Source organism: Protopterus annectens, chromosome 1.part0, assembly GCF_019279795.1.
Source record: "Protopterus annectens isolate FY-2018-M chromosome 1.part0, PAN1.0, whole genome shotgun sequence".
NCBI lineage: Eukaryota > Metazoa > Chordata > Ceratodontiformes > Protopteridae > Protopterus > Protopterus annectens.
This window is the reverse complement of record NC_056725.1, coordinates 1495377293-1495403280: the sequence shown is the minus strand read 5'-3', so window position 1 is coordinate 1495403280 and position 25988 is coordinate 1495377293. Positions and strand designations below refer to the sequence as shown.

Sequence of the window (25988 nt, the reverse complement as noted above, 5' to 3'; positions counted from 1 at the left end):
CTGCTATTGTAGAATAGTTAAATACCTCTCAGTTTTTTCCTGCTTAGAATGAAGAATATAGGTAAAATTCATCACCATGCTGTTCTGAAGTCTAACTTCAAACTGTCTGTGAATGTCTCCATTTTGGACAAAGGAAAAACAGTTCTCACATACAGCACAGGATTTTCTCTCTTTGATTAGGAAAAAACATTTTTCTTCTTGGCAAGAAAAACAAGTCTCAGATGGAGTTCACTGACTAGCTGTGAAGCATGAATGAAACATGTTACTTTAAATGCTATGACTAAATTCAACCATTTGAGAAAACTGTAAGTGCAGTATGCCAAACATACTAGAGGTAGATGTCTCAATTCCCTTGATTATATTTTTGGTGGTATGACAAAGCCAAACAAAAAGCAAACTATTTTATAGACTAAATAAATAAAAAGAACTCATACATTTTCTGCTCCAGTTAGCTATCCAAAAAGTAAATAGCAGAAATCTCCTCTTATGCATTGGTTCTTCATTTGTAATTGAAAGACATATCTCTTCCAAGCAATATTATTTTTTTAGAAGACTTAGAAAAAATATCTCTTCCAAGCAATATTCTTCCTGTGTCACAAGGCTGATGTTTCATCCAGTCAATTATTCATCTGCAGAGAGAAGCCAACAACTTCTCCAAACAGCCAAGCAGTTCTTTCTCTTTCATATGAATAGTCTGTCTGGTCTTTGATGTAAACATCTCTTTTGTCAAAACATTTCCTTCTTTTATTCAGAAGCAAGCTTCTCAGAGAAGTAGTGCCACAGACCTTTTTTTTAATTCCCCATAGCAGGTGCTTCTAATCAGTGTCAGGTACATTTTTCCAGAATACAATTACACATTCATACAACTAGTCACCTCAGGGTAAAAGAAAGCAATTCTATGTGAAATGTGAGCATTACTTACCTTCTGCTATGCCACAACACATAATGAATTTTAGGATTATTTTGTAATAATCTTTTACACTGTTGCTTCAAGGAAGTAGAGAAGGCTAGATAGTCAAGATGAAGCAGAAGCGGAAGTGTAGGGAAGAATTCTAAGGTGAATGGTGGACATGCACTTATAAAATGATTGGTACATGTAAAAGGTTTGGAGACAGAAGTTACAGGTAGAGTAACAAAAATTACTCTTTTGAGGGGTGTTTAGACAAGATTCAACTGGTTCTCTTTCTTAGAAAGTCTTACAGAGTTGTTCTGAAGTTTAAAACTTTAACTTATAGATGTCACTTGAGCATGAGCAAAAAGTGAGGGTGCAAGTATTAAGAATGAATGGTCAGCAGGTGGTAAGTCTGGCAGGTATTAGAGCATTTTTGACCTGTAAACTGTGAATGAAGAAGATAAAGATTATTCCTTACAACACATCTTTATAGCTGCAGACTAGTAGTGCCATGAAAGAGTTTTGTGTTTAAAGCAGAGAAGAGTAAGGCCATCTCATTCTTTTATGGGAGTCAGATGTCTCATATAAGGAAAATCCAGTATTGTTGTATTCTAAATGAAAGCAGAATGGTGCAGGACATTCTCTTTTAGAGAGGTTGGAGATCTTTGTGTTATTTTTTAGTGGAGTCTTATACAAGTAGACATAAATCCTATTCAAGCTGTAGTTTTAAAATATTTGTGGCTGTAGCATTTTTCCATTGGGGTTATGTAGTGGGACAGTGCTGCAGGTGAGCATTGTAGAATTCATTTTAGCTTTAATAGAAGTGATGTGGAATTACATAGCTATGCTCAAGTCTAGGTTACTCTTAGAGTTATTTAAGGATAAGGTGTTTTTCGCAGTTTGGCTATTGAACAACAGAGGGTTGGGGAGAATGATATATTCCTTAGTATTTGAGAAGTATGACAAAACCACATAGATCTTTTTGGCTTTCATATTGAACTGTTTATTAAGCAACCATTGAAGTAGACTATAGAGGATATTTAAAAGTTCAAGCAACATTGTTTTTAGTTGAGGACTGAGGGTAGTATTCATAGCTCAAGGCTGTGCATTTTCCTAGCAGTGATCTCTGAAGAGCAGCAATACATGGTTATTCAAATCTTGGAATTTCAGGATGACTATGAAATACAGATAACTTTTTATGATGGCCCCCCCCCTTTTCCAAAAGCATAACATGCTTAATGCATAAGTGCTATGGAAAGACCTACTACATTGTTAAGGGGCTTTACACATATGTGGATGAGTTTGATCCATAGGTATGAATCTATAATGAGCTCATATGCATACAAAGTGTGTAAAGAGCCCTGAACTTATGCCAGTAAGTAGCAGTTTTCAGGGAAAATGCAGAGGTGCAGGGGAGATTAGGTAGTGCTTCTGCATACCTCAACTTTTTTACTGAAATAGTCACTTGGGTAAATGTTTCATTTTAATTCCTGTGCATACTAGCACATGTTACTGAAGGGGTCACTTGGGTGTCTCTTTCATTTCAATGCTTATGCATATTAGGACATGTTACTGAAGGGGTCAGTTGGAGAAATGTTTCATTTTGCTGCTTATGCATACCTGGGCATGTTACTGAAGGGATCACTTCGGTGATGTTTCATTTTGGTGCTTTTGATTATAAAGCATGTTACTTAAGCATTGCTTGAGAAAATAATTCATCTGTGTGTTAAGTAAGTGCTTGTACACACTTGGTCAGACTGCTGAAGTGATCGCTGGGCAAAATAATTTATTGTACCATTTCAATGCTTGTACTTAATACAAATTAATGAAGAGGTTGCTGGGTGAAACTATTTATTTTTGTGTCAGGGAAGTGCTTGTGCATACTTGGACAAACTACTGAAGGGATGGCTGGGGGCAAGTTTTCCAACTGCAATTCCAATATCAAAGGCAAAGCTTTGAATTGAACAAGGGATGTGTGTACTGAAAAGATGTCGGTCTATGAATTGCAAAACTGTCTCATTAGCACACTGTACTTCTGCAACATTTCTCATTTGCATTTCATCACTTTTAAGACCTTTCACATTAGCATAAATGACCTCTGACTCTCATCTTTGCTGCGCTCATCTGTGAGCAGCAGGAATATCCCTATCAAATTTGATTTAACAACTATGAATACAGCCTGAGTCACAAACAGCAGGTCATCAGCACAGACAACAATGCTAATTATTTTTTAAGTGAGCAGGTGATCAGTTCATAACTGTGGTGAACAGTAATGATATTTCCTGGTGGTAAAATGGTGCAATTATTTACAAACACTTGTTTGGATTGGTTAGTATTTCACCTTTTAAACTATGCATGGCATTTGGGTGTTTCTACCTTTTGGCATGGCCATGCTGGTGTGATGATAATATATCAGCTTGGTAAAGGAAGAACACTGGCTGTAAATAGCTTTTTCAAGAACTTTCCTAGATGAGGTAGAAAAGAGATGTGCAAAAGTAAGGACCCACCTTTCCCAGAGCCAAATATATATGGGATAAGCCTATTTTCTAATTTCAGAGTGTTTTAGACCACACAGAATGTATATTTTAAATCTCTTGCTTGTGTTAAATGTGCTTTTTAATGATCAGTACTAAGTCATTAGCTTTAATATATTTTAACAAGTGACCCAGACCTGAAAAGGTCCCTGATTTATTATAGGTGCAGATGTTTTGATGACAAAAACATCAAGCATGATTTAATTTAGATGTGATATAATAGCAATTTAGAATGGCATAAACAATTTGCAAAAATAAATTGGAGAAAATGACTGACTTCTCACAATAGACTGATAAAGGGTTTTGATATATAGCTGCACAAGGAACACTTTTGACTTGAATATAGGAGTAAGGCACTTAGAGAAGATAGGACAACAAATCTGGTCATCTTCATAGAAAAAAAAAAGCTTTTCAAGTGCTTAATGAATATACTTGTGAAGCCAATTAATATACAGTTTCAATACTGTTATGCAGGCACTGAGAAATATTTATCAATGGTATTCATATATGGGGACCACTCAAGAAAGAAAGAAATTAAGGAAACAAAATGCAGAACATGATGGAACAGATGCATTACATCATGAGTTTATACTATTTTAGTTAGTAAGTTAGTTCTGTTTGATAACCAGATGGTAGGCAGCCAAAGCACAAAACAATGTAATGTACAGGTATTTAATACAAGGCAGATCAAATAGACTGAAGTACAAAGTTGAAAACACATGCAATATAGTAAAAACAAATAACTTAAATAGATAATTCATTTACAGTGTCAAAAGCACTGATAATAATGATGATATAAACAACCTAAGTCTAATGCAAAGAACACGTAGAAGCTAGAAAGCACACTCACACACTATGTGCAATGTTCAGCATCTTGTGGTGGAACTTAATCTTATTATGACTGGGCAGATAGAAGAGCACCATTGTGTACAAGGAATTATACATGACATATTGACTAAATAAAAATATATATTTGTATACGGCAGACATAGAACATTCTTGTAGAAGTCCATTATTGCTGTAGACAACAGATGAAGAGTATCAGTGTATTAGTAGTAAGCAGACAAAGAGATAGAAGCTGCAAGAACTATCAAGCTGGCACCATGGAGTAGATAGATAAAGTCCTACAGCCTGGGCAATCTAGGTTCAAGTAACAGCTTGGGAGCCTGAGGCTCTTGAAGAGGTGGCATTCATCAAAGATGCTGCTGACTGGAAGGGCAGTCAGCAGTGGGGAGTAGCCCTTAGATATTGTTGATGAACACCAGGGTGGGGGAGAGGAAATAAGCATAGATTGTAATAATAACCCTCCCTTACAAGCTGAAACATTTGCTGGCACTGGCCCCCAATATGCCCTTAAGATCCATGCCAGCCTCATACCAGCTCTCTCAGAAAAGTCTGTGGGAGGAAAGAGAAACAGTTATACCTGTTGTTGGATGGGGCACTGGGATTGCTGGAATGAATGAATGAAGCAAGGAGGAGGAGAAACAGAAGTTGTAAGAACTATAGGACTATGTAATAAGAAATGAGTGTAAGGAAATTAGATGTTGAAGCAAGAAAGTGGCAACAGGAAGGGGATAAATGATCTAGGGTATTTAGTGGATGTAAAGTGAGATTTATTTACATATTTCTTTAGTTGATGTCATCAGTCTAATCTATGGAATCAACTTTTAGATAGGAAGAAGCATTAACTGGTAATGTACTGTAGGGTGTGTTTGTATGATAAACCCTTTTCTAATTTATAGGTGCTTTTGTAACTTTCTTCTAGGCTGCCATAAAGTATATGTGTACTATTTAGTTTGCAGATTACTGGGGGGAGGTTTGTTATGGGCATATATGGAAGCAAATAATTTGAATATTTTTTACATATTGCAAAGTCAAAAACAGAGAAATATGCAAAACAAATACATCAATGGAAGAACCTTCAAGTAGGGAAAACATAGAAAGGAACTGTAAAGAAAGGTTGCAATGTGTGTGTGTGTGTGTGTGTGTGTGTGTGTGTGTGTGTGTGTGTGTGTAACATATTTTGAATCCCCTGCTATGTCCCCTCTGCCTTGTATTTAAGGGTGTACTCATTACTTTCCAGTAGTTGTTCATGTACCAGCTTCTAGTATAAAGCTACTGTGATCCTGCTGCTAGTGGTTTCAATTGCTTCATTCTTGTATATATCAAGGTGAAAATATTACCATCAGTACTGCACAATGCATTCAGGGTGAAGTCTCACAGTCTGCATAAATGAGAATTCATACTTTTAATGCAGAATTTTCCTTCTGTTTATTCAGAGCACAAATTGTTTTTATCAAATACTATTTGAAAAGGTACCAGTGTCTCAGTATTATAATGATAATTTTGAATGGCACTGAAAGGCTGCCTAAGAGATTGCAACACACATATTTGGATGTAAATCTAAGTTCCCAGCTGCAATATCTAAAGAAAACTCAAATTAAAAAAAATTAAAAAATAGGAGGCAGAACATACTGAATTCAAACTTTTTTTCAGAAAATGGTAGACTGGCCTCAAAGATAACTGTCCTTTAAACCTGAGTGAGCTTGCTTATTAAAAAAAGGTTTCATCTCTTTCCTGTCATACAGGAATGTTTTGTAACACTGGTCATAACAAGATTAAATAACATAATTACTAATTATGTTCAGGCATTTATTAGATTCCTGCTTAAAATATGCCCATAATAAATAAAGTGTAGTTTCAAGAATTGCAAGCTACTGTGGTAACTTACTGCCACAAAGCATCTGATTGGTGCAAAGCTGTTATATGCTTCCTGTAGGCTCTTTGAAAGATATTCATTTCATCTGTGACTGACAGTCCAAAGTGTAGTCACATAACAGTGAGTTTACATGTACACTTCAAAATCTGAACTTACTGAAAACACTAAGTGAGTATCTTTGAAAAGTGTTTATATCCTCAGAACCCTCTGATTTGGGGGGTCTTTGACATCAACATCTAACTCCCAGGTTTACCAGGCCTTGACGTAAATAAATATTCCAAGATATTCAAATTCTTTAATATAACTTACACCTATCTGATATTAGAATATCATTCATGGGTCCTTCTCATAACCCTGAATTTTCATTTCACTGAAACTGAAATGGTCAAACCCATTTCATTGAAAACAAATTTCACTGAAAACTAATTTCATAGAAAAGTATATAAGTTTATAGAAAGCATGCAATGGTTCCATTTGTTATCATAGCAGTTATTGGTGAAGTGAATCTAGCAGGGTATAAGTGAATTGTAATGGCCAGCATCATGCTATTCCCATAATGATACTTTTAATAAATAATTTAATAGATGAGATACGCAAACTTGATAATATAAATAATTTAATAGATGAGATATGTAGACTTGATAATATAAATAATTTAATAGATGAGATACGTAGACTTGATAATATAAATAATTTAATAGATGAGATACATAAACTTGATAATACCATTCAAAGTTTTTACCTCTTTTGTTATAAATAATGAATATCAGGTCACTTGTGGGCAGTATATAAAGAAAGTAAAGGTATTATTGCAAGGAAACAGCTAGAAATATAGAGTGATGTCAACGTGTACATGAATGGTGCAGCCTATTCTCCCCCTTCCCACAAGGGTGATTCAAAGACATCTAAGAGGATCAGTTCAGCCACTACTGAGAACAAAGTTATTTTAGGAAGCAAGGAGGAACTTCCACCACTTCAGTGCTCAGTTTGTTTAGTGGACAGAGAAAGAGGTATAAGCCTTAACAGAGATGGAAGAGATGCAGGAAATGCTGTATATCATACAACAGACTCTACAGCATTGCAGTCAATCACATGTGAGTACAGCAGAGGGTGTAAAAAAATGTAAGGGAGAAGCCAAAGGTGGGGGCATACCACAGAAGCTGAATAACACTTTCATCACGCCACAAGGAGTGAAATGCCAATTCTGAATCTTGCCAATGTTAGTTGTACTGACAGTTAAATTTATTAAGAAAAGGTTTCACTTTTCGTAAGAGGAAAGACAGTACAAACAGTTGATTTTTTTTGAAAGAACTAAGACTGCTTGTTCTTCTTCTTTTGGCTTTTCTCGGTTAGGGGTCTCCACAGCGGAACTCCGGTCCGCTAATGATTGGCAGTAGATTTTTTACCCTGCCGAGGTGTTAGCTAGATGCCCAACCTTCAACGAAGGCATGCCCTATGCATGTCTTTCAAACACCACTCAACCGCGGGGAGGACATGCAGACTCTACACAGAAGCCGCTCCAGCCGAAAATCGAATGTAAGAACCTCTTGCTGTGAGGTGACAATGCTACTGATGCACCACCGTGGCTTGTATGTAAATTAAATGTTAGTTTTCTTTTATATGATGTTAAACTCAAAAAGTGCATTCCTAAGTAGCTCCTTGACCACCTCCTCCTTGAAAATCTCATAATCCCAACACAATCCTATTGCAAAATCTTGTGACAACAATAAGTTAGTCGCCTGTTTGTTTTTTGGACCTTTCCAAAGACTTTGACACTGTTTCCCACAAATTACTTCTATCCAAAGTAACTACCCTTAATCTCTCCAACTCTGCACTTTCTTGGTTCTTCAGCTACCTCTCGAACAGATTCCAGGCAGTTAAATGGCAATCTAACTTTTGTGCCTTCCTACCAGTACAAAAAAGGATATCCCAAGGCTCCATCCTTGAACCCTTACTATTTAATATCTTTACTAATAATCTCTACTCTTCCTGTCTTCTTCCCTCTGTAATTCAATATGCTGATGATTCAACAGTCATCTCCTGCTCAGACAATAACATCCACCTTCACACCCTCACCCAAAAGTTTCTCCTCTCAGTTGAAAAATGGCTAACTTCCAACCATTACTTAACCCTAAGAAAATTAAACTTCTTCTATTCTCCCAAAATCTCTCCATCACAAACTATCTTTACTGTCTCCTCCACTAACAACACTATCATCACTGTTGAACCTCATACAAAACGTGTAGGGATTGTTGTAGATGACCAACAAAACTTTAATCTCCATATTCAGCATTGTATTAAAAAATGCATCAAAAGCTGGGCCTGCTATACAGGCATAAAAACTCCTCACAAATGCTTCTAGGTTCTCTCTTGCACTAGCTTTCATACTCCCTACCCTACTCTATGCTGCACCTACTCTTATAAACCTCCAAGCCAACCTTCTGTCTAAACTAGAACTCACCTATAATAAAATAGCAAGATTTGTCACTAACCAACCCTACTGCACTCACCACTGCCAATCCTTGAAAAAGCTGCAGTGGCTGGAATTTCAGCAATGAATCCTACTACCCCAGCTCAATCTATCTTACATAAGCCCTCTTCTCTTCCTGTTCTTCTCTCTCTACCCTCATCCAGCCCTATACTCCCATCTGCACACTCTGTAGCTCTCAACAATACTTACTGCAAGTTTATGTGTCCAATAAAAATATTGGCAAACTCCGCTACAAGCAATCAGTGGCAAATGTTTGGAATAAATTATCACTAAGTGTAAGACTAATCCCTAACACTAACTCTTTCAAAATAACACTAAAGGACAGCCTCCATAAATCATGGTCATGCTTATGCAATGACCCAAATTAATCTACCATCCCCTCCTCTAATGCTACTGCAGCAACCTTTCTCCCCTCTCTCTGCTAACTGCTTTTTAAACCAATACTAACATGCAATAATGCTTACAGCTTACAGCGGTGTATTCTTGGATATTGGCTTCTCTTGTGACTACCTCCTTTATATACTACATATTATAATTTATTTGTTCTTCTTGTTTGTAAGCTTATAACAATTTTACCATTTTTTATTTATGCATTTATATATTTTTGTTGTTTTTATATTTTTATATTGTAACATTGGTACTTTGTTATATTCTTTCTTTTTGACATATTTTAACTCAATAACTTAGTTCTTTTTTCATTCTCAATTGTATTAATCTACCATATGACTTTTGTTTGTTACTTGTAATATTGTAGTTTTTCTCCTCTGGCCTCCTGTGAAAAAGGGCTACTGCCCAGTTGGACTAACTTGATTAACAAATGTCAAATAAATCACATAAAATAAATAACTAAACCTTCAACATTTAATCCTCCATTAAGTTCTACTTTACAGATATTTTGGGATGTTTGTGAAAAGGAGATTTTAAATGTGCTAAAAAATAAACCTACTAAACAGTTTTTAATTCATCTACAAAAGAAAGAGAATCTTTAGAATTTTAAAGGGCAAAACTGACGTGAATAGTCGGTATCCCTATTAAAAGGTTCACTCACCAAAAAAAGACTAAAAACTGTAATCGTGAAAGTGAGGAACCAACCACAAGGAATGTGCAGGAAAAATGTATACACTTCTGCTGAACCACAATTAATCAGGTTGAAGAAAATGTGACCAGTCCGTTGTATAATCCAAACAGTTCTTTATTTAAGACACAAGAAATAAGCGCTTTCACGTGGTAAGTCCACGCTTCATCAGATATCATTTAAAAATGCATATACTCCATTATTTAACCTCTAAAGCGCGGGAGATTAATTAAACAATTCAATAATTAAAAGCTGTGTTTTGGTTGCTAGGCGCTTTGTAAGCGCATTCATTAAGCAGCGAGAATCTCATCGCTACTATGAGTGAGACTTCACGAGTAAAAGCAACTCTATCTATAGAGTCATAAAACACGAAATGCATCGCTGTATATATATCAGTAAAACATAATTCCTACTTCTAAGAATCAGAAATGAGATGTTATTAACATGCTATCTAACATTAAATATATGATGAGGACTTTTCTCACAGCTGATATCTTTGATGCATGTATAATAAAATCTCACTGAGCATTTACCAGATGTAGTCAGTAAAACAAAAACAGATAATCACTAATATTGTGAAAATCTGTGCATCTTTGCTCAGTGGATATAATACAGAATCAAACTCCTCAATAAACACACATTAGATCTTGAACGTATACTTCAACTTGAGCATCGCTGCCATAAGCAAAAAAGTTTGCGTTGCTCCTAGTAAATGACAACGAAATAAAAACTAGATTGAAAAGTGCTAGCTCCCTTACTTAAAGCATCAACTTAAAATAAATTCTTTTGTGTGCTCTTAGTGTTAATAGCAAGTATCATGATACATATTTTCATCAAATAAAATGAAATAAAAATGAATAAAATGAAAAAAACGGAGCTTAAATAGCATGAATGTTAATATATGAAATTCTCAGTTGCATATAGAACGCATAAGTCTTAGAAACTTTCTTGAGGCTACGTGTTCCAAATGAATATTAACGGAACTTTGAACTCTTTTTAAACAAGTTAAACTACTATATATAGGACAGAATTAATACAAAAAAACCTAAACAAATGGTACCGAAAAAATGGGACCAAACAAAAAATATATCAGAAAATATCAAAGGATGAATCCCATATCATACGTGAAACTTAGAAAACTAATATATACTAAGCAACTATATGTTCATTAATATGTGTGAAGCTTGATGTAAAATATCAAGTTTATATACAGGGTATATGAAAAGATGTTAATACCCTGAATTTCAAACATGTCTATGCTAATGAATCAGTGGCCACTAAGAGGTATACAAAACTATATATATAGAGGCAGCACATAAAAATATAAAAATATTCATGTATTATCTAACCAATATATAATAGTACTTAAATATGAACTAAAGAAGCAATAATGGTGATTTATTGCTTATCTAGATAAAAGAACTGGCTTTATAGATATGAAATTATTAATTCCTGGTGTCAGGTGTGCTCCTAGTTTCAAGATCCAGTTTAGTTCATTGATGGCCAAATCATTCTCTTTATTGCCATCTCTACCATTATCAGTAACTATTTGCAACACTCTGAAATTAAAAGAATGTGATGGAAATTCTGAAACGTGTTTCGCTAATGCATTCATCTCTATCTTCTTCCTGATATCATACAGGTGGTTATAGATGCATTCCTGGAGCTTCCTTTTTGTTAATCCTATGTAGAATGCCTGGCATTTGATACAAGTGGCTAGGTATATCAAGTTACGGGTATTGCAGTTAGCAAAAAAGTGGGGAATGAATACATAATCCATGGTTGGATGTTTAAATGATTGTTCTTTCGTGATATAGTTGCATCTACTGCAACTATAGCAAGGAAAAGTACCTTGTCTATTTGAAACTGGATTATATGAAGTCATTCTATCGCCATCTGTTGTAGTATATGTATCACCACATAGAATCCTTTTTAAATTTTTACTATTTTTATATAAAAAAGATGGATTCCTGCCTATTAGGTCTCTTGTATGGGTATCTATGGTTAATATGTGCCAATTATCTTGAATAACTTGTTGTATTTTCTTAATATCACTAGTATAGGTTGTGACATATTTGATGTGATTGTTATTCAAGAATTTCTTTCCACTATAATGCTGGATAGCCTGACTATGTGGTTCTATATAGGATGACTCTGCTGGTATTCTCTTCCCCAATGTGTCATGTTTGATTTTTTCAACCATTTTAGGGTCATAGCCTCTGTCGAGAAATAGTTTCTCTAATAATTGGGCTTCTGTGTTGAGATCTACATCTTTGCTACATAATTTCACTATCCTGAGGAACTGGCTTTTTACTATGCCCTGGAACACATGCCTGGGGTGCATGCTGTCATAAGTCAGCAACGCATTGCGCCACGTGGGTTTCCTATACAGAGATGAAGTAATGCCACCCTCAGATGTGAATCTGAGTGTCACATCAAGAAAATTGATGTGAGTAGCTGAAGTTTCCTTTGTAAATCTTAAGAAACTGCTAGTAGTTTCCAAATAACCTAAGAAAGATTCAAACAGTTCCAGGGTGCCTTCCCATACGATAATAATGCTTACAGCTTACAGCGGTGTATTCTTGGATATTGGCTTCTCTTGTGACTACCTCCTTTATATACTACATATTATAATTTATTTGTTCTTCTTGTTTGTAAGCTTATAACAATTTTACCATTTTTTATTTATGCATTTATATATTTTTGTTGTTTTTATATTTTTATATTGTAACATTGGTACTTTGTTATATTCTTTCTTTTTGACATATTTTAACTCAATAACTTAGTTCTTTTTTCATTCTCAATTGTATTAATCTACCATATGACTTTTGTTTGTTACTTGTAATATTGTAGTTTTTCTCCTCTGGCCTCCTGTGAAAAAGGGCTACTGCCCAGTTGGACTAACTTGATTAACAAATGTCAAATAAATCACATAAAATAAATAACTAAACCTTCAACATTTAATCCTCCATTAAGTTCTACTTTACAGATATTTTGGGATGTTTGTGAAAAGGAGATTTTAAATGTGCTAAAAAATAAACCTACTAAACAGTTTTTAATTCATCTACAAAAGAAAGAGAATCTTTAGAATTTTAAAGGGCAAAAAAGATTTATATTTTATGATAGCCGATATGCATGGGGCTATTTTTGTGATGTAGAAAGATGATTATGTTAGTTATTTATAAATTGCTAAATAACTATCAGGAATGCAAAGAGATTACTTTGAATGAAACATACACTAGTTATTGCTATATTAAAAATGTTCTATTGTATTTATTTCCACAAGGTTATATATAACATAAAGAATATGATTGTTTTTGTACAATACCATTTTTTTTTAATTCCTAAAGAGCACAAAATCAATGTCCCACACACATTTAGGCCTGTTGTATCTGCTAGTGGGTCTATTACAGAGAACATTTCTATGCTCCTGGATAGTCACATTAACCCTTTAATATAACATTTAACTTCACACATCAAGGATTCATGAGTATTTTTAAACTGACTCAGACTATTAAGTTATGAAAGGGAAAGACGTTTCCTTATTCACTTTGAATGTTAAGTGACTATGTCAATTCCTTCTAAAAAGGTTTGGATTATTTCACATTTTTGAGTAAATACACCACTTGGTCTGCTGTTAAAATCAAAATGATGATTTTAATGGTGTTAGTTTTGGTTAACAGCTGTTTAATTTTTGATGAATGTTACTTTCAACAATTTAGAGATGTTGCCATGGGATTTATTGTGGCACCATCCTATGCTAATTAGGTCATGGCTTGGTGTGAACTAAGAACTTTAACCACTGTTAAGTTTCTGATAAAATTAGATTTTATATTCAGTTTATGTATGATTTATGCTTTATTTGGAATGGAAATACAAACTAAATAGTAGATTTTTTGAAAGTATAAAAAAATTCTACCACATTTATTACTAATAAAGTAGGTAATGATGTGATTTGTTTTAGATGTTCAAGTTATTAAGGACCCACTTACTATAAATTCTGAGAGTAAACTATATAGAAAACCAATTTCTGTAAACAATTATTTATTTTACAGTAGTAATTATCCTAAATTCATAAAAAAATACCAAAGAGTCTTTTTATTAGGGCATTTAAACTGACTAGCAAGGAAAGTGAATTTTTATTAGAAGTAAATAGTATTGTAAGTTACTTGATAATAACAATTATACTATTAAGAATTGGTAATTCACAGTGAAATATGCACTACACATTAGAAGTACTTTGTATCCCTCTATCATTATTAAAGGAATTTCAAATATGCCATCTGCTGTAGGTGATAAGAAGCAGACAATAATTTTTTTAGGCATATCTGTTGATGCCTGGAATATTATTAAAAGAAACTCTGAAATATATAAAGTAGTAGGGGACATATCAGATGTAGTGTATAAAAAGAATTGCAGTTTTAATGAAATTTACCTAGACAGTACATTGGATAAGAAATATTTCACCAACAAATAAAAAAGCACATACCAATGGGAGGTATACAAAGCTTGTCATTTTATTATGGATGGTACATTTGTTTATTTACATTTTGCAAATAAAATGTTTTATGCCAGTCATCATATTACTTGTCAAACAAGGGTCATAGTCCATTTGGTGCTGTGTGCCCTGTGGGATGCATTTCACATTAGGATGATTACCTGTAAATTTAACAAGATAATTTTGAACATCAATATAATATAGAGACAAAAAATGGTAATAATACATTATATAGACACATTTTACATAAACTAGATCATGGGAAATTTAGTTTTATGATCTTGAAAGTATTATGCCAGATTTAAGAGGGGTTGGCTTTAAAAACAAAGTAGAAGAGATAGAATCACCATGGCTTCCAAGCTGTTATAGTTAACATTAAATGTTTTTAAATATATGAGGGTGTGAAAATTATAAATTCTGATTTTATATTTTATACTTAATGGTTGCAATTTAGGTATAATGTATGTCTTTGTGAAAGATCTTATAGTCTGTTATGATCTCATTCGTCAAGTGATTTTTATGTATAAAAATGAGCAAGAGTAGAATGGTATATTTATTTTGAAGAAGTCCATTGAAAAAGTTCGAAAGTGAAACATAAATTATTGATTGTGCCATTTCATCATGGTTTGGAGTTTTTAATTTTTAGTTTACAACAGTGACAGATTTGAAGACTTTTGTGTTTAGTTACATGCAGAATAGCTACTGCTTAGTTGTCATTTTACTAAATACAGTCAACAATCTGATCATCTGTATGCTTCATGTTCTTCCAGAGACTAAGCGTTTCCACTGTCATGTACGATAGAAATTCATTCATGATTTCATACTGGTACTGCAGATTCTTGATGATCTACAGTAAAGTGCCCGCAAGGCCACCTCTGGAACCAGCATAGTACAGTAGCAGTCTGATTTATAACCAGAAACATTAGTGCAGGAATTATGGAATTATATTCTACTGTGCATATATATTATGTAACCTTAATCATATTTCATATAAATCTGTAATGTTCCACAACAAACATTTACAAACTTTGCTTCCACTAAGAATAGGTGGAAATGAATGCACAAAGGATTAGAATCTCTGAAATGCCTTTTACCTAAAAAAAATGCTGAAAAACAAATGTTTAAGTGTTTCTCCAGAGGGAGAAGGATGAGATATTACTGCACCCCCAGATGTGGTGGGCAAGTCTCCAGCACCACTTAACTTATATATACCAACTCTACGGTCACACCAACTCAAACAAGGGAGAATTTCTACCAAAAGGGATTCACTATTAGCACAACTGACCAACAACAATTTTACATGGAGGAACTCCAATGTTCAGCAAGTTGATGCTCGGGCAGTCAAAGCACGACAATTTAAACTTTGTCCACCCAAGGATAACCACAGAATTTCCCAGTTTACCTACTTGATTACTTGGATCTTATTATATTTACTATCTCATTGAATATTTTATACATCCACGGTGGTGCGGTGGTATAATCCGAGCATCTAAGTGCTCCGGATTATGCGGAACGCTCCGCATTTAATGATGAGCGAAGCCACTGTTCCGCTGTTCCACATTGAACAGCTGTGGCTCCACTACACGAATTCTGATTAGTTTGTATACCGCAATTACTGCCAATCAGCATTGCAGTATACAAACCAATGCATAACTGTGCTGCCCTTCTACATTACACAGCGTTGGCTCTGCTACGCAGTTTTTGATTGGCTCATTGACCGCATTTACAGCTAATAGTGAATGCAGTCTATGAGCCAATCAAGTAAGCTTCTGAGGGGGATGGGAGCCAATGAGAGCTCCCCAATACAGGCCAATCGCATTCCGGGATGCCTTTTCATGCCAAAATAATGGCTTGAAAAGGCTTCCAGGAATCAGCGATTTTACTTTTTGCAAGTTGCTTGCAACAACAACTTGGAAGGAAGAACTCTGAAGACTGGAAACTTCAGCATCGGGGAAAAGGAAGGAGCGGTTGTGGTGAAGACTTCGATACTTGGAAGCCAGCCTGCTAGGAGAGGAATTAGTGAGCTGAATGGACTTGAGGTTCAGGGACCGTTCAGGGACCGTGGTTTTGGTGGAGTAAGACTGGTCAGAAGGCTGATGTTTATTTTGATGCCTGCTGGATCATCATTTTGTGCCATGGATTGTATTAAGCTGCTGGTGCTGTTTACATAGGTAGAGGTAAGTGACTGTTTTAGCTGCAATGGTTAAGGTTAATGGTTAGGCAAGTATTTCCCTATCCTTAAAACTGGTATTCTAGCACAGATTCTGTTATTGTAGCAATTTTCTAAGTTTATAAGAGCAATGTTTAGTATCTCTGGGCTGCTTGTCTCCCTAGTACATCAGTTTTATAAGAGGAACATTTAAAGTGTCTGTGTTTGTGCTGCTTGTCCCACTAGTGCATCTCTAAATGTAATTGCCATTTTTTAGAGAAACTGTATGCCAAGTTAAGTCCTGTTCTAGCAACTTTGTAAATTTATAACAGCAATATTTAAAGTGTCTGTGTGCCATTTTAGAGAAACTGTATGCCAAGTTAGGTCCTTGTTATTCTAGCAACTTTCTACATTTATAAGAGCAATATTTAAAGTGTCTCTGTTTGTGCTGCTTGTCCCCCTCGGACATCTTTGAAAATAATTGCAATTTTTTTTTGTATTAACTTTAGCCAAGTCAGGTCCTGTTATTCTAGCAACTTTCTAAGTTTATAAGAATGATATTTAGTGTCTGTTTGTGCTTGTCCCCTAGTACATTTCTGAAAGTAAAAGCCAATTTTTTGCAGAAACTGTATGCCAAGAGTATATGAGAGCATCATTTCTAAGTTTATCAGAACAATATTTAAACAGTCTCTGTTTTTGTGCTGCTTGTACCCCTAGTACGTTGGGCAGGGCTTTGTCCTGACTTCTTGCACTAAGAGGTTGAGAGGTATGTCAGAATGGAAGTCAGAAGTGAGTTATTTATAGTAATGAGATGATTTAAAGTATTTGGTTTTGTTTTCTGGTAGAACTTTAGAGTGTAACTTGAGTGCATTCTTTGGTCATAACTGTTCTAAGGCATGATGTCTTAAATAGCACATTCTTGTAAAAGTACAGAGGGCCCTGGTTTTAAAGTACAGAGGGCCCTGGTTTTAAGTACTCTTTTTAGGCACTTTTGCCAGGCCCAGAACTGGCAGTAGGACAGGGGTAGAACACATCTAAAGTAGTGTATGTAAAATGCAGGTAGTATTGGTGTGTGTGTGTGTGTGTGTGTGTGTGTGTGTGTGTGTGTGTGTGTGTGTGTGTGTGTGTGTGTGTGTGTGTGTGTGTGTGTTGCAAGTGCATTTGTTAAGTACCATGCTCCATGGCAATAAGTCTACACCTGACATATGACAGGATGCTATTTAACTTGGTCTAACTAAAATCATTTGTGTGACTTGTAATGTCTGTGTAGGAAATGTAGTAAATTTGATTTTTATTTTTGTAAAATGCTGTTTCATTTACTTATGGTGTGGTTATGGTATTGCAGATAAAGGTTTTGGATCTGAGAAGTGTCTTATTGAATTTTAAAGATGTTCTATCATGCACCATGGCGAAGGCACGTTTCGCACAGTGCAAAAATAGGGTGTTCCACATTTTGATCATTTGTCACACATTGTTACGGTCTGTGTTCCACATTGGCCCTTAAGAGGTTGAGACCTATGGGTAGCATTGTTGCCTCACAGCAAGAGGTTCTCCCGTTCGATTCTCGGCTGGAGTGTGGGAGTGCCTTCTGTGTGGAGTCTGCATGTCCTCCCTGCTGTTGGGTGGGCGTTCAAAAGACATGCATAAATGGTCGTGCCTTCACTGAAGGTTGAACGTCGAGCTGGCACCTCGGGGTTCATGAAAATCTACTGCCAATCATTAACGGACCGGAGTTCTGCTCTGTCGACCCCTAACCGGGAAAAGCCAAAAGACAAACAACAACACTGAATATTTTATGAACGCAGAACATTTTAAGTGAATTGAGAATTTTTTTAGACAGAATTATAAGTGAGACAACAGTTGTAAAACTCATGTAGAACAAGTCTAGTGCTTGGTTAATCCCACACACACTGATTTTGCAAGGCTTCTACACACAGCCACATAATGCTACAGTAAGAACTGGAAGACTGAAGATGCTGATATTCAAGGGACTCTTTAATATGCTTTCTGTGTTAAATGTGTACATTTGCATGCATGGCAATGGCTCTGCTTATGCATATAGTGACAAGTATATGTTTTTTCCATGTATTCTTACAGATGATGAGTCAAAATAATATTGTGAACAAAAGGAAAAAAGTAATTTTAAAGGTCAGTTCTAATGATTTTCCAGTCCAATATATGTGCTATCATTTTTCTTCCTACTGCTCCTATAACAATTCCACTGGGAAAGATGACAAAGAGATAAACAGACAGGCAGTCTTTTTATAGTTTTATCAAGAAAAAATACATGCAAGCTACACTGCTGAAATGTTAGTGGTGAATGCAGAATGGCTTTTTGTGTTTATCTTCTGTTTCTTTTATTTGCCCAATATTGAAGACATTTTTCTTGTGAATATCTCCCCATCTGCTCCTCTTTCTGTCAGTATACCTGGCATCGCTGTTTCATGACTGAATATTGTGTATCTACAGCAGATCTTTTCTTGATATTCTCTTTGCCCCCACTCCATACCTTTACCAGATGAATGGTATTTGAGTAGTTTTCAAGTAATAATGTCTGCTTATGATTATTGAGATGCCAGATGCAGGAAAGTAATTCTTACTTATGGAATGATTTTGCATCAGCTTTCTTATTTGTTACACAAGATGAGGATTTATCATAATGAGTTAAATGAAGTGTCATTTCAAAATGCATTCTAATAATCTGATTGTTTTTCAAACAAGAGTGCAACTGATACACACTTCATTGTTTCATTTTGTATTTAGTTATAATTTTGTCACCACTGCAAGTTTTCTTACTCTCAGCTGCCTTTTTTTAGTTCTAAGCCAGAGGCTTTTACAAATAAACACATACATGCATTCATAATAAATTATACTCAGCATTATAGGATTTGTCATGGTGATTATGTGAATGTAAGCAGACTAAACAAGCTGATTCATGGTGGTATTAAGGGAAAACAAAAATTCAGTTTGAAAAGCTTATGCTTAATAAAGCTGCCAGGAAACATAATTTCATAATCAACAACTAAATTAAAAAAGAAATGCAATTATTAATGCATGTCTGTTTGTAAACAAAACATGGTAATGGTCCCCTGTAAGAGTAGCACCACTCTCTTCAGTAAGGTTACTGTTAGCTATAAAGGAATGTCACCTTTAGCCACTGCACAGCTGCTCATTATTCTCAGAAGGACAAGCAGATTGCCTCTTGTTGTACACCCTACATGACAGTCATGTAAAAAACAAAATGCCGCTGGCAGTAGGAACATATTAGGAAAATAAGGATTCCATAGCCTATCACTGATTTTATTGTCTGCATGAAATAATCCGTATGATTTCTGTATCTGGTTTTGCATCTCCTTTCTGACACTGGTACTGGTCTCACTAGAATGTTCTCCTGCTTGTCCTTTACGTCAGTGTGTAAACAAGAAGGTCAAGGTGATTTTTATTGAAACCTGCAGCTTGATGATATTTGGCTGTTATCTAGTCTGTCATCACAAGTGTAGGTTAAACTGAAGCAGGGTAAATGCTGCGATAGTACTGAGCACCAATTTAGGTTTCATGAGAAGCGAAGCAGTATTAGGAATAAGAATATGAGTAAGTCGTAAGTCCACTTCTCGTTGCTTTCCTAGTTGGTCTTATAGATAATCTGAAAACCAGTTTAATTTTTTTTTCTTTGCGTGGTTAACTAAGGGTAATCAGATATGCTGTAGGCAAAAATGCATATGCTTATTATTGTTTGTTTCTTATCATTTTTGAGTTAACAGCTGGGTAAACTTAACTTTGTAAAAATGAGAACAGGTAGAATAATATTATGATTACTTATTTTGCACAACATGACAGAGATGTAAGACAAATCAAATTAAATTATAAATAGAATAGGGCACATTAAGACGTGAGAAGGAAAGGTAGAAATCCATTTATTACTAATGATGGACCACTGCAGTACAATATTAAACTTGTATAACAACTGTAGTTAACACACTTTAAAGGCTACGTTATTCTTTCAAAATAGTTTATCAGCAGATTACATGTGAAAGGGCATGCTGTTTCTTTTAAAACATTATATTAACACAAATAATTGCCTCTTTCAGCTGCTAAAAGGAAGTGCCAAAGGCTAGAATAAGGATAAAAAACAAGGTTCCAGGTGATTATATAGATGATGAAGTATAAAACAATTACAGTGAGATGGTGTTAGCCTTCCACAGAGGAGATTCATCTCTCTTAGCTGTAGCAAGTAGGTCTGAAAGAAGATTGCACTTATTTTTTGACTTTTGGTACTTTTAGGAGTACATAGAAGAACTACCGATGGACCGAGTATATACACAAAGTAATCCCTTCAGTTCACTGAATTAACATATGCCTGAAATAAAGAGTACGAGACAATAACATCAAAACATTAGAACAATGAATGTTCACAAAATCAAAATTTAAAGACTGAAGCAAAAGGTGCTGATGTTACACACCACTTTTTTTTTCTTTAAACCACAAAACATTTGAATGAGATCGCTATCAGGTGAGGACTGGAAAACTCACCCTTTTCCCCACGGTAGTGTGATCTTGGAGATCTCTGGGTGCAGAGGGGGTTGCCCCCCTTCAAAAGTGTATAAAAAGGTTGTAGTGAAGTTAAATAGAGCAATATGTTCACTATTTTACTGAAATGGCTGTCAGCCGAAAAGTGATTCATATACGTCAGTAGTTGTCATTAATCGCAATGCAGTTTAAAGAGACAAATGTCTATTTTTCATGAGTGTTTTTATAAATATGAAAGAGTATTGCATGTGTTTGTTTCAGTCTTCTATGTTCGGGTTTTGTGAACACTCGTTCTTCTGACATTTCAGTGTTGTTGTCTTGTTCTTTTCAGTTTCTGTCATATGTTAAAATATGTACACATGACACTTTGTGATACATACTTCCTACTGTGCTCCAAAAGAGGTTAAAGGCTGATTCAAACTGATGTTAACAAAGGCGCTCTCAAAACCTCTATTCTTTACAGTTGCTGCATGCCCTCCTGTTTATTCCCATTGTTTGCTGTTACATGATCTTATGATTTGTGTTTAAATCCACATAGTAAATCAATCTTAAGTTGTGAGTATGAATCCACACTGCATTTTTTTTACTTCATTTTTTTCTCTGGGAACATAAAATGTGCATTAATTTTGCATTTATACTACTATGCATATTACCACACACAGTAAAAGAGTTTTACATATTAATATTTCAATTCGTTTTTGAGAAATTTTAATAAATAAACACAAAACATTTCATGAAAAAGATCTGACATTTTAAAGATCAAGGGCAAAGGGAAGAAACAGTTCTGTAGTGGGTTTTTGTGTTTTCTGTAGCATGCAGTGGACTGTATTACAAAGATTTCACTGCTCCCTGTGAAGTCTTTTCCTTCATATCTCCCCAGCTATCAACAGGGAGTAGGTCCTGGGGGTGCTCACCAAGGCCAAAACACTTCTTCAGTAGGACCTGACAATATCCCCATTTGCCTCCTAAATAGTTTAAAACATGACCTAGCAGGACCCTTTGAGGCACTCTTCATCTACAGCCTCAAAACAGGTTACATGCCAGATGAATGGAAGGGCACAGCGGTCATCTCTCTTCATAAGGGTGAACCATCAACTGACCCCAGGAACTACAGACCCATCAGTCAGACAAGTCTAATATGCAAAGCCATGGGACAAGTTATCATGAAAATGATCAGCAAGGACATTGACAACCTACAGGCACTGGACCCATGCCACTTTGGCATTGTTAAGGGAAAGCCGTGCCTTCTTAAACAGGCAGACGTCTTCAAAAGAGTCACCATGGCTAAGGATAAGAGGAAAATGGTGCATTCCACCTACCTTGACAAGGTATTAAGTACAATAACCCCTATCAAGTGTTGTTGACAAACTCTCCAAAATAGGCATAAATCCCTACATAACTTAAAATAAAAAAAAAATCCACAAGTGATACTGGAGCACTATATCACACTTAATAAACTTTTATCCACTGGTTTAGCACTTTCAGCCCAATTATTAGGCCTTCATCAGAACAAAGTGTTAAAAAAACGGTCTCATTCTTATACCATCATCAATACACATCACACCAATCTCATTTTACTTAAACTTAATGTAAAAACTGTTTAAAATGTGTTTAAATAAAAATGCATTTTAAAGCATACATTTCTAAAAAAACATATAAACTATTTACATTTGTTGTAATAAGCTTTTCTTTTCAACACAGCTTTATAGTTGACACAATTGTTAAGCCCTGGTGCCCTGCATACATCTAATAAAACCTGCCATTTAAACTCTCTAAAATCTAATTCCCCATTTCTGTCTCCATTAAAGCCCAGTGGAACATGATCTATAACTGTAAAAAGAAAATTAACACTGTTATTGCTACTCACACAGTTTAAAGTGTGCTTGTAAAGAGCATTATCTGCATTTTTCTTTTTTATGGCATAATAGTGTTCATACATTCTGTTTTTAAGTTGCCTATTGGTTTTCCCAATATAAAATGAAGAACAAGTGGAGCATTTTGCCATGTATACCACAAATGTAGATTTACAATTAAAAATGCCTGGAATGTGTCACGTCTTGCTCTGAGTTGCAACATTAAAATCTGCTCCCTCTGAAATGTATTTACAAAAATTGCAACTTTTACATTTAAAAGTACCTATGTTGCCTTGAGGCTTTTTTCTTTGTCCACTTTTTAACATTTCTTTGAAATTCCTTCCTCTTGTGTTAACAAACATGGGGGCTTCTCCTACTACCATATGAAGATCACTATTTGAAACTAATATTCTCCAGTTGTTGGACACTATGTTTTTAATTTCTTTACTGTCTAAAGTAAAGGTTAACAACATGGACGTTACCCAATCCTTCTTGTTTCGTCTGTTTCCACTAAGCCCCTCCCTTTCACTTGTACTAATAATATCTTGGACTATTTTAGAAGGGTACCCTCTGTTTTTAAATCTAGAATGCAATTCCTGCACTAACAAGTTTAACTGTGCTTCATCACTTGAAAGAATCTTAAGCCTTACTAACTGCCACTTTATAATGTTATATTTCACATAAGTGGGATGTATACTAGAGTAGCAACTCAAAAGACCATTGCTTGCCACATTCTTATAACTGATGCAGGACCCAAAAATCTTTATATTCCTCTTTAATAACTTCTAAATCTAAGAAACATATATTACAGTTATCCCAGCTACCAGTAAAATGTAAAAAAAGAGGTGCTATTGTTCATGTCTACAATGAACTGTAAGAGCTCAGTTTGTGTGCCTCTCCAAATAAAAAACAAATCTTCAATAAAACAATAATAACTCACAATTTTCTATCTGTTGGTAAACTTGAACATAATGCTGTTTTCCCAGTAAGCCAGAACTAAGTTGGCATAATTGGGAGCCATCCTGGCACCCATTGCCACCCCCTTTGTTTCCCTACATAACTTGCTGGATTGCCATCTTGCTCTCAGAGAGGACCCAAGAAGTCATGATCAGCAAGACCACCTCCACCAAGAGAATGGACACCAACTCTTAACCCCAAGGCTCTGTGTTGGATGCATTGCTGTATGATATCTGCTTGTCAGAAATCAAGGCTGATGTCAAAGGCCTCTGGCTCACCAGGTTTATGGATGGCAACACCATTATTCTATAAGATGGTCTAACACAAACAACTGAAGGGAAAACATGAATTAAAACTCACTGTAAACAAATGCACTGAAGTGCTCTTTTGGAAAATGTCCACCCAATCTAATTACTTCAAACATTTGTTATTTAAAAATTTAAAAATAATTTTTTCATTTCATTCATTTTGCTTGATCTGAAAATGCAAGTTTTAAAGTTTTATCAGGGTTTCTTTTTCTCTTTTGCCTTTTTTAAAATCACCAAATCCTTAAAGAAGAATGAATCACTCACACTGTGAACAAAAAAAAAAAAAAAAATTAAAACAAAAAATGGGAAATTTAACAAATTACATTTTAGTTTTTTAGTTTTAATTGATGTTAGATGTTCTTTGGGTGTGTATGTAAACTCCTAGTATCTCTCTCAAAAAAAAAGTGACATGAACTACAAACCAAACATAAACTACACCTGTAGTCTTACAGGGTGACATATTCGGGGAACAGGAAAGTAACATCTATACCCTCAAATGAAATCATGGGTCTTATTAAAAACATTTTAGATTTGATGACTCATCATTTTTTGTTCTCTGCAATTTTGTTTTTTCTGCCACCATGTTTCTTCTTTTTTTTTTTTTTACCTAAAATCTCTTGAATCACTTTGAAATCAATCTACTAATCTTGTAAAAAAAAAAAAAAAAAATTCAAAAATTCAACAAAAAAATTTTTTTTTAACTTTGTACTTTAATTGTTAAAAGTTAAAAAATGTTAAAAAGCTTAAATTAAACAATCAAAAAGTTTACAAGCTCAATATAATGTTAATGAATGTTTTGGTTTTACAATTTTAAATCATTTGTTAATTTGTGGCTAAGGTCATTTGAATTTTTTTGTGGTATATTACTTTCCTGTTTGTGAATAATATGTCACCTGTACTACAGGTGGTGTTTATGTGTGTAGTCTTTTATGTTGTGCATTTTATGTGGGGATACTAGGAGTTAATTACAGTTTAGTTAAGGAACAGAACATCTTTAAAACATCAAAATGAAAAATGATAACAGTTTATTTTTTAAGCAATTAATTAAAATTTTAAATTTAAAAAAAATTTGTCTACAGTGTTAGAATTATCATGATGATTTAATGGTGATTTTAAAGGCTGGGAAAAAAAAAAGATGGTGGCAGATAGATAAACTTGCAGATCAAGCCCCAGGCAGGCTTAAATGAGTTTAAACAAAATGTTTTTTTTTAAAAATAAATGTGTGTGTAAAAAAAAAAAAAAAAAAATTTCTCTTCTTTATTCTTGTGAAATGAACTGTTTGGATTTTTTTTTTAATTTTTTTTTAATTTTTAGCTTTGATTAATGATTGACCAATCACTCATCTTTTATGTGTCACTTGTTTTGTATTTAAACCAGTTTTAATTGTTTTTATATATTCTGATGAAGTCCAAGGACGAAAAACGAAAAAAAAAAAAGTTGTTGGTTTTACGTTTTTTGTGGGAATGGTTTGATTTTTTACCTGGTTTTTTTTCCCTTTTTTAATTTTTTTTTAATTTATTTTGTCAATCTAATTACTTCATTGATAAAACACCCCCTGAGAGCTGACCCGATAGTTAGGATCTGGGAACATATGTAGACAGTAATCTGGTGTTCTACTAATATGTAGCCAGGATAGTAAGAAAATCATTGTATGCCACCCAACTCATTAAAAAAGTTATGGTATCCAGATCCAAGGAAGTAATAGCACAACTCTACCCAGCCTTTATCAAGTCTGTAATTGATTAGAATGCCTGCCTTGGCATGTACCTAGCCAGGTACTTGCAAAGGTTGTAACAACCTCAAAGAGTCTTCACCATGAGGATCCAGGGTATGGATCGACTTTTCTACTCAGATTGCATTAAGGTCCTATCTCTGTGCCCAGCCTCCTACAGGTTGCTGGGAGGTAGTCTAGCACATAAGGCCTCCTCGGATCCAGCTCTGAAGGATTTTTTTGCACATCCACAAGACATCCACAAGACAAGCAA

The 25988-nt window shown here is 34.8% G+C and overlaps 1 protein-coding gene across 3 annotated transcripts in view; it reads left to right on the top strand.

Annotated features, from left to right (window-relative positions):
* LOC122798656 (leucine-rich repeat and fibronectin type III domain-containing protein 1-like protein) overlaps positions 1-25988 on the top strand; it is a 4504452-nt gene that overhangs the window by 386382 nt on the left and 4092082 nt on the right. The gene's annotated exons all lie outside the window — the stretch shown is intronic.